Here is an 18,844-nt window from a genome sequence, read left to right as displayed (position 1 = left end):
TGCTTATTAATTGTACTTTAAACCATAATCCAACAATAATTTACAATGAAAATTGTTGGTGATTTTTATGTGATTATTCACGGTTGCGTGAGCATTATTAGCAAGACCTATCATTATAATCATTACAAAATTACTATTATAATAACTTCAAAATAGTGCCTTACATTTTACAGCACTTTCATCTAGCTCCATTCATTTTATTTTCACAAGTCATTCTGAAGAAAGAATCACAGATTCCATTCACAAACTGCATCGGAGCTGTCCAAAATAATATAACCTATATGTGGCAGAGGCTAGATTGAAACCCCAAACTTCTGCAATAAAAATTAAATAAAAATTCTTCCTTCCGTCTGAGAACTGGGTATCCAGTCTGCACATGAATAACTAATGCTGGGCGAGGCTGAGCAGTGCGCCTGGTCACACAGGATACACAGTCCCTATTTCAACCAGGAGATCCTAAGCAAAAGGCCTTCTCCCAGGTGAGGTCCAAATTTAGACTGAACATACTGAGGAGAAATAAAGGTTTCTCCAACATAAGTATTGCTGGGGAAAGCTCCCTTTTTCTGTTACGTGAGGGTGGCTTCTCCTCGTGTGGCTTTTGTTCACATGGGGTTTCCTCCCCCTTCGCCTGACTCTTGTTTCTCCTCCTGGAATGAGCTGGGCTCAACAGCAACCAGGGCCCAAGGTGACTCAAGGACACTAGAAGAACAGCAAAGACTCTGATCCTCTTCAGTGACTGGGGAAGTGGCCTCATCTCCCTCGGGATCTTCTCTGACTGTCCCCTCCGCCTCAGCCACCACCCTTGCTCTTATGACCTGCTGTGGTGGTTTACACAGCATAGGGCACCGGCTAAGCACTTCTGTGCTCAAAGATCTCATGTGATCTCACAATAGTCCTAATGGTTAGAAAGGAAAAATATTGACCCTGCTGTACAAATGACAAAACTGAGGCACCTGGAGGTCTCCACAGCCTGATGGCATAGGCCAGAGAAGGAAGGGCGGCTGCCTCAACACCTACTCAGTGTTCTTTCCAGTGCCCTGAAGGTTCTGAAGCCTTTTTTTTTTTTTAATTATAAACACTATGAGAATCTGAAGTTTCAGATTCCCTAAAAAATAAACAGGTAACCCTAGGCCCTCATTTTGGACATTCTCAGAGCTCCTGAAGCCATCCTTCAGGTTAAGAACCTGCACTACACTAGATAGCCATCCACATTGAGGTGCAAGGCCTGAGTCATGACCGACACCTCAAGAAAGCTTGTGCTTTAGTCAACAGGACAGGAAAGTGGGCGTTCACCTGAGCCTTCCAAGGATGGACTGTTAACTGAAAAGTTCAGAATTGTCCTCACCGCGCAAACATCAAAGATCACAGGGCCTCACTTTTTCAAAAAAAAAAAAAAAAAAAAAAAGCTAGAATTTGATGCAGTAATTTCTTTTTTAATGAAATAGGAAAATAAATGATCTCATATGAGGCAGCCGCTCAGCCCATCCAGAATCACAGGTGATAGGAATATTACATCACTGCAGCAAAAATAAATAACCTTTATGATCCGATGATTTCTACATTTGATTAGGATAATATGGTCACTTTGGCAGGCCACTTTGAGACCAGGTTTGAGAATGTGCTTAGCTGCTTGTCATGCACAGGAGCTATAAATTCTACAAAGAGAGGGACCAGGTCAATTTTGTTACCATCATATACCACATACTTTCACACCTGGCACAAAAAAGGAGCTCAACAAATGGTTACTGTAAATGAATGGATCCTAAGGAGTTGCCAAGTCCATGCCTGCCCAATTCTCCTGCTCTGTTCCAAGCTACCCCCCCTCCCACATTCCCTCATCCTGATCTGATTTCCTCCGTGTCACAGACATGGTTCAGTGTGTTTCTGCCAATGACAGCAGCTATTCAGTGATGAATGGAGAGATCAGAGAGGAAGTTTGAGGATAATGCAGAATGAAAAGCACTACTATAAATGTAAATTGTTTCCCTACAAACAATTTGTTATTTACAGAGAGGAAGATGTATAAAATATTGAAGGACAAAGTAAAGCCGCACATTTTTTTCTTTCTACATTTTTCTTCTATTAACTTTGAAAATTAGCTCTTTTGCATTCCACACAATATCTAAAATGAAAATGATTTTAACAATGTCTAGACGGGGAATACAGAATTTAAAAGGAACATTTCTATCCAAAAAAAAAGATGCATGCATTTATTTACATTTATTTTAAAATAATCACAAAGGTATGAAATCCTCAGAACAGTTTTTACCCCTGCCCATAATCATTATTTATTTCCTGATTAATAAGTCTTTAAAACAAATAGTCTTTGTAAACAGAATAGCATTTCCTAGAAACGACGTGGGCTAAGCCCCAAAACAGCTATTTTCGAGTGGGAACCAACTCCATCCCCACACACGGAAAGCTATGGAACTCAAAACTCAAATATTCCAAGTGCCAAGCTTTTCTAGTGTTCCGATTCCTTATACTTCACAGCTACTTACTGTCCAGCACTCATTTCCAGCATTTTTGGATCAGAGGCAGAACTTGTCCCTGACAGTTCATGAGAGCTAATTGTGTGCATCTTTTTCCAGTTCCATTCTGTGACTCCATCTTGGTGACTTGAAATCAGCCATGGTGGGAATATTTACACGACAGGAATTGGAAAATGCTAATGCCCAGCAAAAAGTTGAATGAATTAACAAGTCATTTTACACCGTGCAATGGAATACCACTCAGCAATACAAGGGGATGATCTATTGATATATGTCACAACATGGATGGCTTTCAAAATAGTTACACTCAGTGAAAGACACCAGAATACATACTGCTTGGTTTCATTTATATACAAAACTAGAAAATGCAAACTAGTATGTAATCTGTGGAGGTGGCTGTGGATGTCCATTGTGTGGAATGCAAAAGAGCTAATTTTCAAAGTTAATAGAAGAAAATGTAGAAAGAAAAATCTTGGAGGGAAGATGGTTCATGCAGTGATGATGTCACAGGTGTATACAAATGTCAAACCCATTGGAATATTTGAAAATGTACAGTGTTTTTGTATGTCAATTATATATTAATAAAGCTATGTAGAAAATTCTCTTCTCTATTTCTATGATAGCATTTAATTATATTTTTATATAAATCATTAATACTTTAGCATATATAAAAAATTGCCACTTCACCATACAGTAATTATTAAGTGACCTCTCTGTTTTCTCCATTAAACTTCCAGTTCCTTGAGGGCAAGAACATACATGAAGTCTTTCCTGGGCAAGTGATTTCTTATCTCCTTAGTCCCCAACTCTTCATCCCAAGAACAATTCATTAGTCCATTCTCTGTCTCCTGTTTCCATATAGGGAATGAAGAAGAAAATACAAAGGCTTCAGGACCAAAATTATACAGGTTTCACTCTGGGCTCTGCTGTTTCTTAGTTGTATGTCCTTGGTGAAATCACTTGGTTTTTCTGAACCTTACTCTGCTATGATATAAAAGAGGATGATATTGATTCCCTCAACATCAAAGAAAGACTCTAATGCTCTCCTGAGCAGGGCATCAGCAAAAGACAACCAGTCATCATGGGCTTGTTTGGCTTTAAGGAAAGAACAACCTACCTTGAAAAAAACAATAATTAGGGCTGGGATTGTAGCTCGGTGGTAGGGCACTTGCCTAGCATGTATGAGGCACTGGGTTTGATCCTCAGCACCACATAAAAATAAATTAGTAAAGGTATTGTGTCCACCTACAACTTTAAAATAATAAAAAAAAACAACTATTAATAGTTACGTCAAAGCTGTGAGAAGTGAGTATTACTATACAAAATCATAAGGCATTCAATGCTGGTAGGAATTTTGGAGCTTCTCAGGGACCTTTTAGTAATGAGGTTTATTAAGAACTAAGATGCCCTTTATTCATCTTGGAATAAACTGGATGCAATTTAAAACTATCTAGATGGGTGAGGATTTTGGTCACAGCATCCTGTTGAAGAGTGAAAAACTGGGAACCACCTAAATGATCAACAATAGTGGCATGGGTAAATAACCTCTCCCACATTTCACACACACAAACACGAATTATACAGCAACATGGGAAATATATAATGGCAAGAAAAATTAGCTTACTGAACTGCATCCACGCCATAATGACAACTATAAGAATAAGGCATGGATATTAATGCTTCAGGAGGATGCCAAAATGATAGCAGGGATTGTATTAGGAATCTTTTCTACTACCGTTTGTCAAATGTTCTCTAAGGTGAGTATGTTGGTTTATGACAAAACATCATTTTGGAAAAGACAAAAAAAAGAGAAACTGGTGACCAAGAAACTGAGGCAATCTCTCAAATCCAGCTTTCCAGAGAGTGATGAGACCCGGCAGCCATGAAATCCTAAAGTAAAAATAGTCAGTGCCTAGCAGGCTTCTGAAAGCTTCCACGTAGCACATTCCCAAAAGAAAACATGTGATTTGCCTGCATTCTGTTGAATTGGCTTATGGAGAAAGACAACATAAGGGACATTTGGTGACACTTCAGTTATCTAAAATGGCATGGACATATGGCATCTCAAGGGGTAGGAGAGCTCATTCTGTGATCATTCCAAAACTCCAGACACCCACCCCAGATAAATCCTACACCCTGTGAGAAGGCAGCACAGTCTGCATCTGGTGACAGTGGTCAAGAAAGGCCTAAGTGGTCATTAAAGAAATGGACTTGGGGATATCAGCACACACCAAGGCAACGTGGATACAGGAGAATGAAGAAAAACAAGAGAGGGACCAGGGACAGCCTGACTAGAGGAGCCTGCAGAACACCCAATTCTGGCCCCACCTAGGGTCCCGACTTGACTGCTCATGAATACATTCAACAACCTGATTTAAGATAACCTGATATTTGAACAGAGACCACAGAAGTAATAAAAGGCAAGGTTATCAACTGGGAGAAGAAGAAATTATAGCAAGAAGAGAATTCAGAGGCGGTTGCTGGTGGAGGCCAATGATGTATTGACGTGGTGCAGTGCATTAGAAAAGGGTTCTAGAATTTGTTTGGCCTACTCTCTCCTTTCTCTTAGGTAGATGCTTCTCTCTCTGACTTTGCGTTTCTGACTTTGCTTCCCTCCTCCATCTTTCTCACTCTCTTTCATACACACATACACACACACCCTCAAAAGGTGGAGCTTAAGTCAAAGAACAGAATTCCTGATGATACTTTAGAATTTTTAAAAAACTATGATTAATGGAGACTAGACACAATGCTAAATGTTGCTGTTTAACCTTTTGTTGAAACGATTATAGACACACGATAAGTTGTGAAAACAATTCAAAGGTGCCACTCACCCTCCATCCTGCTCCCTTAATGATAACACCTTGCCCTACTTTGTCCATGATCAAGACCAGGAAAACTGACATTGACACAACACAATGAACTAAACCACAACTGGACCTAAATTGCAGGAGTTTTGTTTTTTTAATAGTTTTAGTTGTGGGTGGACACGATGTCTTTATTTTATTTGTTTATTTTTTTGTGGTGCTGAGTGCCTCACACATGCTAGGCAAGTGCTCTACCACTGAGCCACAACTCTAGCCCAAGACTGCAGTTTTTAATACGAGGGTTTACATACACTTTCCCATCCCACCTTCTCATCATTGTCATTGGTGCTTTACAGAAAAGAAAACTGAGTCTAAGAGAAGCTAAGCCACTGCCCCAAGGAGGTAAGTGAAAGAACTGGGATAGAAATCGGCTTTGAATTCAAGCACGTGTGCTAAATCACCTTCCCCCCTCTTATCCCCACCCTGCATGATATGTACCACATGGTCACAGCCTCAGTCAGAGCTCTAGTGATCTGCAGGGTGTTTGATGCCAGTGAGTGGCTTGTAGAAGCCTGTGGGTGGCGAGCGTGTGGCAGACGCAAACTCACAGCCAGGAGAGCAGTACAGGTCTTCAGAGCTTTCTAGTTCTCCAGTCCAGCAGTTAACACTGCGTTCCTAGACTGACGACCTGTGGCAGGAGGCAGTGGTAGTCAGAAGGTCAAGTCCCAGGCAGCCTGCCAGTTGGTGCAACAGTAAGACCAGGCACCCAGAAATGGTAAGAACCAAGCAAGCAGGCTGATCTGGACACCAGCACTGGATCAGGCTGGTGGAGAGAAAAGCAGGAAGCAGACACCCTAACTGAAGGGCTGCTCCACATCAGCAATGAACCCAGACAATCCCAACCCCCCACCTCCATGTTCCACCTGGAAGGCAGTCAAATACCTTGCAATAAATGGAGAAGGCAGGGTTGCCTAGTGGTTAAGTGTGGATTCTGGGGCCACACTTTGAATCCCAGATCTACTGATTGGTAGCATGTCCTTGAATAAATGAATGCCCTTGTGCCTTAGTTTCTCCATCTGGAAAATAAAGTATTAGATGCCTATCTCAGAAAGATGTTGTGAGGGTTAAATAGCTTAACAGGTTGAAAAATGATTGACGCAAACCTCCCATGAGGTTAGCTGAGTCACCATTCTAGGTGATGTGACTGCACAAGGGGGAGAGTGAAATGCTAAAAAGAGAAAGAACCTCAGAGGTCCCGGGTGTCAGTGGTGCTGTGCTGAGGGCCACATGAGCATGAACGAAACTAATTCCTTCACACAACACAGAACCTGGACCCACCTGTACATCTGGCAAGAGCACCAAGCAGGATGCCAAGCATGAAGCACATCACTTACTAACAATTAAGCACTTGCAGATGCCAATCACCCCGCTCACCATTCAATAGCCATGGCCTCCCTGACTCTTCACAGGTATCCCACAAGGACTAGGACATCTAATCCCATTAAATAGAGGAACACACTAGGGATCAGCTTAAACTGCACACTTAAAGTTAGGTGGAGCAAGAGTAAAGCTGTGATTACAACCAGAGTTCAGAGGCTCCCAAGAGGCCCCCTCCATTGGTAAGATTCAGGCAGCTCTTCCTAACCATTGGGTGCTGGTCAGTGGGAGCAGACAGCAACCCAAAATGGGCAGAAAGAGACCATAGTGGCCATTCATAGCAGCAGCAGGGCAGGTAATTAGACCCTGGATCTGTTGATGAACATTTTCATGTTTCATGCATTATAGACTGACACACTACCCTACCTCCCCTCTGCTAGTCTTTATGAATTTTCTCTAACAACCACTGGAACTCTAGCTAGGATAAAGATATAATGACTTACAAAACATTGGATGAAAGAAGAATCCAGCATCCATATGAATACTGAAACATAAAGGGGAAAAGATGGTCTTATTTATAGTCAAATATCATGTGATAAATGGAGAAGGAATGATAGAGTTAGACAACTCTACTCCAACTAGGGACAACTCAACCACTGATTCAGACAAGATGTAGAACCATTGCATAAGCTTGTTGAGTAAAGAGTCACTTACAGAATCTCAAAGCACCACCCTAAAAATAACTACAAAAGGAAGAAAGGAACCTTTACCACAGGTCAAGTGGAAAGAAACAACCTTAACCAAGTGATCAAAGTCAATACCATCAATAACACAATAAGCCTACCATCTTCCTCCTCACTGCTTCGCTGAGGACAGAGCATCACTTGTGTAGTAGTCAACCCATGCAAATGGATACCTGAAGGGCACCCATCAGACAAAGCCAACCTGGGAAGCCCTCCACACAACAAAACACATGGCATGTTTGCTTCTAAATGTCATGAAAACCAAACAAACAAAAACCACCTGAAAACCCGTTTCCGATTAAAGAAGACTAAAGGGACATGACAAGTAAATATAATGGGTGCCTTTGGAATAGAGCCTGGATCAAAAGATTACACTAAAAGATGTTATTGTGACATTTGATGAAATCTGAGTATGGACCATATCCTGTATAAGAGTGTTAGATCAATATTGAATTTCCTGATTATGGTAATTTTACTGTAAGAAAATAGCTTGTTCTTAACAGATACAAGCCCAAGCTAGAAGGTCATGATGTCAACTACTTGGGGTAGAATGTTCAGAAAAAAAAAAAAAGATAGATAGTAGATCCAAAACAAATATGGTAAAATGATAAAAAGATGACTCAAAGTGGGAGATAATTATTGTTTTATCATTAACTGTGCTGTTTCTAGAGGTTTAAGTATTGTCCAAGAAAAATTTTTAAATGCAAAAGCATTTCTTAAATATAGTTACTTATATGTCAGCTTACAGTTAAACAGAATAGTGGGATTGAGTGCTACCCTACGAAATTTAACAATCAATGAAACTTAATCCTGATATTGGGCAGACATATTTATGAATAAAATAACTAACAGAACATTATAAAAATACCTCCACCCAACTACATACACCATTTCTTATCCCAAATCTGGGCCATTTCCAAAGAATGAGAATGATAGTAACTCAAAGTTTACAATTTAACTCAAAGTTTACAATCTCTAGGCCAGAGATCTATTTGAGTCACATCTTCCTGTTTGTAACTTTGTGAGTCACGCTCTCAGGCAGTCTTCAATATGTCCACCTTCCAGTACGTAAGCCTGGTCACCTCAGCCAGGGTTAGCCCTTCCTCTAAATGAGGACAACAATTTCTTCCTCAGCTGAGCTGGCTGCCAAGGTTTGGAAGTAATTATCCCAGCAAATTCACTTTCGGCCACACTTAACATTGATCAATAAATAGGGAACCGTGGTAGATTACAGTTATCAGCTGTCTAGTTACTAGATACGGCTGCATTCGAAAGTAATTTTTAAAATGATCTCTTTTCCAATCCATATAGGAAAACATATTTTCATAAGTTATTTCTCAAAACTACCCATATACTTCCTCCAAGCTTGGCAGAACCCACAGGTGTTCAGTCCCCGATGCCATTCTCCAGCCCCATTATTCCTCAGGAAACCATTTTGATGCTATGTGTGGAGGAGAAATGTAACTCCTCATTCTGTAACATAATGAAAACTAGTCTCCCTTCTGCTTCCTTAAAGTTTCCAAAAGCTTCAAAGAGCGTCTGCCTCTGGAATAAAATTGAAACTCTACAGCACACGGCTCTCTCATATATGATCCCTTTCCTTTACCTGGTTCCAAACTTTAACTGCCTCCCCTTCCCATGCCTTGGGTGCAAATCCAACAGTTCCTTCAAGCCGTGCCAGGTTTTCGTGTCTCCAGGCCCTGGGTCTTATGTTCCTTCTGCTTCCCTTTCACATCCACTGTGATCCAGAGTGGCCTGTTTTATAGTTCTATGGTGTGAGTGAGACTGAGAGGAGCAGAGCACATGCTGGTCCAATGTACCAGTGCCCAGCCAGGCAGGATGCCACTGCAGAGGATGCTCAGAGCACTTGAATGGAAAGACAGCATTTGTCACCCGAAAGATTCTAAGACAGAAACTGCTCCTTTTCCACTAGCAAGGCCAAGAATCCTGCCCTAATGCTGCAAATATGAACAAATATTTCTACAGAGTAAAACATAGAGTCATTATTGTAAGGTTAATAATGTGACCAGGAGTCCCTGCTGCAGAGGACAGGGATCAGTCACCAATAATGATATCTAGATTTGCATTATTATAGGATCCAGTTTTAAAGGAATTTGCTTTACTTTTATTTAAGGTACCTTGAATTAACTACAAAAATAAATGCAGTAGTCATTTATCATTGAATATTTGTGAGGGGTGACATATGGTGTTTTTGAGATGTTTCCCCATGCAGGGTCCCATATCACTAGGCCAATCTGCCTCTTTGACTCATCCACCATTACAACTTAGCCCCCAGCCTGGCACTGGGGAGGAGGAGGAGATGATGTAAGAGAAGTGAATAGTCAGCCATCTACTTCTTTTCTGGCTGGGGGGATTCATGGAGAAGGGAAATGAGGGCAGAAGAGGCAAGGATGAAATCTGTTGTTCCTCCCTGTCCTCTTTCTAGAGGGACAGGTGCCCACAAAGTAGAGGCTCCACATCAAAGTCAACACAGTGGCCAGTAGCCAGGTAAAGGGAAAGCAGGTTTTAGCTTTCCCAGATTATCCCTTAAGTCTTGTGTGGTTTTGAAAGGCAGAGATTCCCACAGCTCCTGCAGTCGAGCCTCAGACATCACCTGGGATAGTGACTAGAGTCAGCCAGGATGGCTGACAGGGGGGCAGAGCAGCCCAGGCGGGCAGAGCAGCCCAGGGCTGTCAGCTACACCATCGCATCCAGAATCACAACCAGCCCTTCGTGGTCCAAAGCACTGGCATGGGACTCTGAGGACAAGAAGCAGGCAAAAGAGCCCACATCCCACCCACCAGCAGGGGGAGATGGAGGACCCCGTTCCTCAGTGGCCAGAGCCACACAAAATCAGATGCCACCTTGGCAAAATGCAGGGGGAGAGAGGACGGAGGACATCTGAACAAGAGAGTATTTGTCCAAAGAAACTAAATCAGCAGAGGGAAATAAAAAGCATATGAGTCCATAGTTGACTTTAAATGTAGGGTTCCCTCTTCTGGTACCAGGAAAGTAGGGGCTCTGGGAGAAAACCAGCTCCACTAAAAACAAAATTTAAATGCTACATTTTCTTGCACATCTCGGTACTGACAAAGTTGTGACCCTGTTACTCAGGTACTTCTCACGTTGTGATGTCAATCTATAAAGCACATTCTCTGTAAAGCAACTCCCGGTTCCCTACTGATTGACAAGAATAAATCCTCTATCCTCTAATAAGTCAAAATAAAAAAAAAATAGCAAAGAAAGGAATCTGGTGGCGGCAGCCCTGGCAAGGGCTTCTGAAGCTTCCAGCAGCAGTTCTGTTGCCTTCTCTTCTGACCAGAGGTTCCCCTGATGTCTGGGATGTACTGAATTTGCACTTCCAGCACCAAGAACTACTCTACCCTTACAGTAGGGTTGTGAGTTAAACCAGAAAAAAGTGAATTGGGCTGCAAAACCACAGTCTGTCATTATCAACAAATATTCTTCGAGCATTCTGATATAACCCAGGCTGTGGGTCCCTGTCCCCGGAAAAATCAGTTTCTGATGCAAAATACGAACAAGAATAACACAGGACGTGTTCTTGGGGGAATTGTAAAGTGTTCAAGGAGCACGTGAGTAGGAGTTCCAGCTGTCCAGCTGTGGAAATACCCAAGCAAGAGCACAGGGAGCCCTTGGCCTTGGGCTACACCCGTTTTCCACATAAACCACCCCGACTGCTGCTCTCAACCCTGTAGCTCCCAATGCTACTTTCAAATATGGAGAACTCTTTTGAAAACTCCTTTCTTATGAGTGTACAGGTTGTGTGCAATAAAGTTACTGCTTGTGCATCTGGAGAAAAGACACATATTTACCATGTTTCCCACACTGACCCCTAGATGTTATTTGGTCTGAGCTGATTCCTTCATGCTTCCTTCATTAATTTAGAGAAAACAGGGCTGGGGATATAGCTCAGTTGGTAGAGTGCTTGCCTCACATGCACAAGGCCCTGGGTTCAATCCCCAGCACCAAAAAATAAAATAAAACATAAATTAGGGAGGACATTAGGGATTACACATCTACCTCTTGGCCTTGGGCAAAAACTCCTGTTGCTAATTAGGAAGTGTGGAGAAGTTTATCCACACTTGACACTGGCTCAGAGATGAAGACTAGAAAGAATGCTCCACACCTCCTTTTCCACCTGAGAGTACTGAAGCTCCTTACTCCTCCCTAAGGGGCTATTCTAGAATGAATAGCTTGCACTTTGTAAAATGTGCTAAGAGTTGCTGTGATTTAGAATACACTTCAGAAAAGCTTCATTCCTGGAGGTGGGAGATTGAATTTCCCAATAACCAGAGGAGAATGTGCTCTGGTTTGAAGAAGGACACATTCTTGAGGGGAAGTGAGTCCTGGAGACAGGTCCACTGGCTGGGAACCAGACTGTGTTCAAAATCCAACCTTTTGTATGGAGGTCAACATTTCTCAGCTTTTCCCTTAGACAATGGTAATAGCCATATTTTGAGTATAATATAAAAATCTCTCCACTTCTCTTGCAGTTTCTTTACTTAATCCAAGAAAATAAGTTATCTCATAGGCAATTTAAGTTTCAAGATACTAAAGAAAGCTGTGGCCTGGCTAATGTCCACCCTAAAACTATAGCTCATGGGGAAGACATAGCCTCAAATATAAAATATAAAATTAAATCCTGATCCAGGATTTCTAGGCCCATAAAACTGAAACTGGGCTTATAGCACCAAAATACAAGTACTGGGTGGCCCAGTAGAAGATCATAGTGAGACAGGACACTGTGTTTAACCTGAACCTTTAAGAAGTAAATGCCAAAGCAGGTTTAGACATACAAGAAATTTATCAGGGAGAAAATCTGTAAGAGAAAAATGAGCTGGGCATCATGGTGCATGCCTGTAATCCATCCCAGCAGCTCAGGAGACTGAGGCAGGAGGATTGCAAGTTCAGAGCCAGCCTCAGTAAAAGTGAGGTGCTAAGCAACTCAGTGAGACCCTGTCTCTAAATAAAATACAAAATAAGGTTAGGGATGGGACTCAGTGGTTGAGTGCCCCTGAGTTTAATCCTCAGTTCCCCCACACCAACCAAAAAAATAGAGAGAGAGAAAGAAATGAATTAGGAGCTGGGAGAGGCTCTGATTTCCTACAAAGCAGAGAAGGAAAAAAGATTGGGTGAACACATCTTGTACTACAGGGCAACTCTAAAGCAAGTTCAGCAAGGCCACCATCCAGCCAAAGTCACCCCCAGAGGAGTCCAGCATCTCCAAGGACCAACTAGCCTTAGGGATTCCTGCCATGACTGGTACAATTGGGGTACACAACCTTGGCCATCACAGGGACAATTTTCCCCACCAGAACCATGGGTCCCCAGAAGTCCCCAGTGGGTGAGCAATACATGGTGATAGAGAAATCCATGTGATCAGACTTCCCATGAGCTAACTGGGAATTTTAACCCATGACTCATGCCGGGGTGGGATCAGAAGCCACAGGGGACTCTAATACACGCCATGCCATATCATCAGCCAGATTGCACATTTCCTGAAAGTAATCAAGTCAGAAACGGACTTCTTGGCAGCATCCCCTGGTGGAAAATTGACTGCCAAAAGCCAAAATGAGGACGAGTTCAATGATTTAATTCTGCATGGAAAACGCAATCCATTAAATGGGATCTGACAAGGCCTTAATCTCATCCGTAGCTGAGGTGTTGGCTCCGTGCAGTTCTGCTCTTGGAAACATATTCTTAGTAAGCTATGTATAGAATCTAGAAACCTTTGCCAAAGCCCAAATAAGTCCATTCTAAGTGGGGAAAGACACTCATCAACCACCCGGTGACTCCCTAGGGCATAAGCATGCTCTTCTTCCAAACTCAAAGTTACCAAAACCTGGCAACTGAGCCCACCCAGGGGGTCCCGTGGTTCAAGGTAAGTAACTGGGATGGCTGGCACACTGGGTGGCTTCAGGGGTTCCACTGCTGGATACTGAAGTAGTGCCTTAGAGGCCTTCTATCCAAAAGGAATGAGTGGGTTGAAAACAGGTCTGGACCAGAAAAAAGATTTAGTGCAATAGAACAGAGTCAGTCTTGAAGAATATCTAAGGTATACATCAATCTGTATATTCGAAGTGAACACCCCATCTAGTACAACCCACAACACTGAGAACAAATTGTCATCCACAACAATTCCAGAAACCCGAAAGTCGAGGTGATATGGTGGAAGCAGAACATGGTGGAGAGTTCATAGTTTAGAGCTAGGTTGACTGAATTTAATTCTCTAGCTGGGCCATCTGCTGGGTGTCTTTGGGCAAACTGCTTAATCTCACTGAGCCTCAGTTTCCTAGTCTGTACAACCAGGATAACAATGCTCAATTTGCCAGGCTCTGGGGAGATTAAATGAGCAATTACATGGCTAATCCCTGGCACATCACAGATGCCCAAGATGCATTCACTTCCTTGACTCTCAGTATACTATGGGCCAGGTTTCACCTCTGCAAATGTGTGCTGGAGGCTAGAGAGAGAAAAGGCTCTCAGCTGCCAGCTCTTTCCTGTTCTCTTGGGTCCTCTAGTGGCAGGTATTGAGATTCCTGTCGCCAGTCACACTGGCTGGACTTGTCTATCTGCTTTAGCCCCAGATTCAATTCATTCTCTATTCACCTTTAAGAAAAGCCCAGACAGACCAAGAGGCTCATGAGGAATAAGGAAAACAGACACCCAGGGTGATTTCCCAGGGGGTCACCTTCCAGGCACTGAAGTGTCCACTTTTTCCTTTCAAGAGTATCAGCTTTTGAAAGCAGATTTCTCATGGAAAAGGCTTAGTGGGCTTTCGAAGCTCATAGTGTCTGCACCTGGAGCCACAAAACCCGACTTTGATCCACATATTTTCTGTGGGTAAGCTCAAGGGCATTCCAGGGAGTGCTGAACAGAAATACAAGATCAATATTTCCTGAGCCCATTCTGCCATTCACTGCTTATCTCTTTCACGTAGGTCACCTTTAAATCCTCCCCAAACCCCTGGGAAGTGAATGTTTTATCCCCATGTCATAGATTTCAGAACTGAAGACGAATTAGGTGAGTGACCTGCTCAAATTAACATAACAAAATATTTTCAAGTTCAAAGAGGTATTAAATATCACCTAGCTCAATAGTCCTTCAACCATCGGCAACAAGATCACCTGAAGCTTGTTAGAAAAGCACATTCCAGAGCCCTCCCACACTTGAAGGTGAGCCCCACGATCCATGTCAATAAGTCCCCAGTGATTATGATGCCCAACTGAGTTTGAACTGTCAGAGCCAGTTCTGGTCCAACCTCTGTGACAATTAAGAAAAGAATAAACAAGTAAGCATGTGAGGTGAGGTGTGTGTTAACTAGCTTGATTTAATCATTTCCAATGTAATATACAACAAAACATCACATTATACATCATAAATACATACAGTTTTTATTGACAATTATACTTTCATGTATTTGGAAATAAACAAAGAAAAGGAAAAAAAGATGTTTAAATAAATGAAGAAAATAATTTGTCAATAGTAATAGAATTGAAATGAAAACCCAATACAGCCACTATCAGAAGTTGAATAGTCCTAACTGGGTAGCTTAGAATGAAAAACCCATCCTTCCATCCCCTGTACCCTCCTCCTGAGACTCTGCTGAACTCTCTGCTCCAAGTCACAGCATTTTCTCAGCACTGCCTAGCAAAGAGAGGGACAACAGGAAAGAGTATCAAGGACCATATTCAGAGTTGAGATGGCATTTGCACACACGTCAGCTATCAGTGTATAGCCCTGTGGGGAGAAAGGTGGTGCCTTTCATTTTCCAAAATCTTTATTTCTAAATCTGTGTGTTGAATTCTCACTTCTAGCAACACCTCCTGCGTGATTGGTAACTGACATAAAAAGTGTTGGCCACCAATGACTGTCCCAGAATGCTTACAAAACAGACTCAGAGGCACCCCAGTTGGAAGAGGAGTCCCAGGGACTTGTCTTGAAGCTGCATTTGAATCCCAGGCATGCTTTTTATGAGAGTCTAAAAGAGATGTTTACGTGATGATATTCCAAAGGCTGACATACAGCTTAACAGCTACACAATCTCCAAGCAATCATCTATATTACTTTGCATCAGTATTTAATCAGAGCCTGAGATCTACCTCTCTGGGCCAGTTTCTTCATCCCTACAATGGACAACATCTTAGGGCTTCTGGAAATAAGAGAATAGTTGTTGTTATTATTATTTTAACAGAGAACCCAGGGGAGACTGAGACACATTCACTTTTGAAACTTTTTGGAAAAACACCTACTACCTATAAATTTATAATCTACCTATAAATTTTACCTATTAAATGGAATAGGTAATGGGAATGGAAAGGAGAATTTAACTGCAGAGCAGAGTGTCCTTTTGATCTGGAAAGAACTACTTGAATGAAAACATTATGCAAATATTAACCAAGGGTACTCTCTTTGCCTACTTGCAGAGAGCTACAAAAGATTCATGGAGAAAGGGAATGAAGCATCTAGCCCCTTCCTTTGGAAGGTCAACATTATAAGAAAAACTGGTAGTGTCACCTAAGCCCAGGTGTCAGGAAAAAGACAACAGAAGTCACGGAGAGGAAACATTCCAAAGAAGAGGGGATCTGGGCTGGTGATGTAGAGTCATAACCTCAGTGGGGTCAGAAAGTCCACCCTCAACATGAGACCCCATTTCTTGACAGAAGGCAGATCAGGAAAAGGACAAACACTGAAACCATTGTCCGTAAGCCTGGGGGCCCTTAGGAATAGTTAGGGAGAAGAACCCAAAAAAAAGACTGGACTTCCTAATAATTTGGTACAATAGGCTCATTATCATTGGAATCTCAATCTTGTTTGATAATAGGAGCTGATGATATTTCATGGCCCAGGTTCTAAATCCCCTCCACATATGAACAAGGAGAAAAAAATGGGTAAACCCAAAGTTATCACTTTTCCTGCATCACTCAGTGATGATGACCCTGCAGAGGAGCTTCAAGAGGACAGATGATGCCCATCCATGGGAACCACATGCCCTTCAACAAAGACGACGACATTCCAAAGCAGAGAGGTTCAGGATGTTGACAACTATATGTGCAGATCCCGTGTGTGTGTGTGTGTGTGTGTGTGTGTGTGTGTGTGTGTGTGTGTGTCTGCGCGCGCGCACATACATGCACATTCAGGGCACTGGGGCTGAGAAGTTCTGGATTCCAGAGTCAAAGAGAAGAACCTGATGCTTCAACCTCAGCAGAGGGAAGACTATGTCCATTGGCATAAGAAGAGCTATCTTACCGAGAGCACTGATCATTGATGCAACTGAAGTTTAAAACTGCAAGGGTGTAATGCACCATTTCTCCTGTGTCACTGATACCGGGAGCCAGCAATTCTCCAGTTTTTTCAGACCTTGAGTGACTCTGAGGGCGGGGAGGGGATGCATAAATGATACATTCCTATAGCATTACTTAAAAGTCCAGCCAGAGTTCATTCTTCTTTGAAATCCTAAAGTCATATAGAGATGTAGCTCAGTGGTAAAGTGCCCCTTGGGTTCAATCCCAAGTGCCAAAATAAAAAAAAAAAGAAAGAAAGAAAGAAGAAGAAGGAGGAGGAGGAGGAGGAGGAGAAAAGAAAGAATCAACCATCCCCTTTGGAAGAAAGAGTGGTTCCAGAACAGCACAGCAATAAATGAGTAGTCAATGGCAATGAAATTTCTAGCCTCAATTGCTAAAGGATTGGCATAACTGTACCTTCTGTGTCCTTCCTATTGTGCCAAATGTTACAAGGAACCAGGAATAAGTCCTGACTTAAAAAAAAAAAAACTTATAATTTGGTCTCTCTTGGGAACCCACACATTGACACATGGTACAACTAGCAGATCAAGTGAAGGGCCACCAGTCAGTACATTCCATCTACGAAAAAGCATGAAGAGACTGCAAAGGGAACAGGTGGTGGTCCCGGTTCGTTCTTGGAGAGCACCCTTCTGCTGTTCATTTAAGAAGACAATAGACCTGCTTTGAGATGGGGGAGTAGCTATAGAGCCCTGTGGAGAGGTTGGCTCCAGAGTGAGAAAACATAAGATAGCCATCCGACGCCCCCTCTTTCACCACAGTCACCTGCAAAGAGCTGCAGGTTCACAGGATGTGCTTCGGGTGAGTGGGTTTTATTTTATTCACAACCTCATAAAGTAATAACCAAACCCCTCCTAGGGAATAAGAAAAGCACTTGGCTGCGATTCTTGTCTTACCCATGTAGTCGCCACTTTGTACAAAGAAATCCAAACCCCTATTCATCACTTTTGCTGTAAACTCATCTATAATGCAGTCTTTACTAAAAAGAACCTTCACATAATGAAATGGCTTTTATTGAGCAATTACACACATCACCTGGATGCAAAAGAGAGCATATCTTTCAAATATATTTCACAGACGCCCAAAATTATCTGAAGTGAGATCCGTATACTCTACTAACCACGCGGAAAATATAAGTCTATGATGGAAAGAAAAGCAAGAGATTAAAAATAAGGATACCGGAAGAAAGAAGGCGAGGAAGACAAGCTGGAAATTGATTAGATCTTAATTCTGGGTTTTTTGGGGGGAGAGGGGTTGTGTATTTGTTTATTTATTTGTTTGTTTGTTGTTTTTGGTACTGGGAATTTAACCCAGAGGCATTTAACCACTGAGTCATATCCCCAGCCTTTTAAAATATTTTATATAAAGGCAGGGTCTCCCTGAGTTGCTTACCACCTAAGTTGCTGAGGCTGGCTTTGAACTCTCGATCCTCTTGCTTCAGCCTCCTGAACTGCTGGGATTACAGGCATGTGCCACCATGCCCAGGTAGATTTTAATTATGGTATGAGTATTACTGTATGTTTCAATACTCATTCAAGATAAAAAAAAATCCCTTTTATACCACATTCATATCCAGACTGATTTTCATTAAGCCCAGGTGAGAAGGTCAGGAATAGAGTTATAAGGAAAATGGAATAAAATATTAAATGAAAATAAGAGGCATTCACAGGGAGAGGCAAGACTAAACAATGAACAAGAACAGGGTAGACAGCCATCTGGGAACCAACACAAGAAGATTCTCACTTTCTTTCAACTGACAGCAGCTCTTCCATCTCTCACAACCAGAAACCCTCCCCCAGCAAGAGACTCCAGAGACACCAGGTTGAATGAATCCCACCACACACTTTTTTTTCTGTGCACTTATCTGGATGCGTCATCCTCCTTTGAAGCAAAAGACTCATTAATCCAATTTAAATTGTCAACATCAGTAAGTTCTTTACATTTAAATGCCAATATCAATTAAATGCCAAGAACAACTTATCCACTGAGATAATCTTCACTACATTCGGGACACTCAGCCAGGAGTCCAGCCAGCACTGATTCCAACTCTCCTTCATCATCTCTAATTTACTCAGCACAAAGACATGACATAAGTTGCAGGC

The 18,844-nt window shown here is 42.1% G+C and overlaps 1 protein-coding gene across 12 annotated transcripts in view; it reads right to left on the bottom strand.

Annotated features, from left to right (window-relative positions):
• The window catches only part of Pde1c (phosphodiesterase 1C), a 603,438-nt gene that overhangs the window by 362,998 nt on the left and 221,596 nt on the right, over positions 1 to 18,844 (bottom strand). The gene's annotated exons all lie outside the window — the stretch shown is intronic.

This window comes from Ictidomys tridecemlineatus, chromosome 2, assembly GCF_052094955.1.
Source record: "Ictidomys tridecemlineatus isolate mIctTri1 chromosome 2, mIctTri1.hap1, whole genome shotgun sequence".
NCBI classification, from domain to species: domain Eukaryota; kingdom Metazoa; phylum Chordata; class Mammalia; order Rodentia; family Sciuridae; genus Ictidomys; species Ictidomys tridecemlineatus.
This window is presented reverse-complemented; position numbering and strand designations above follow the sequence as displayed.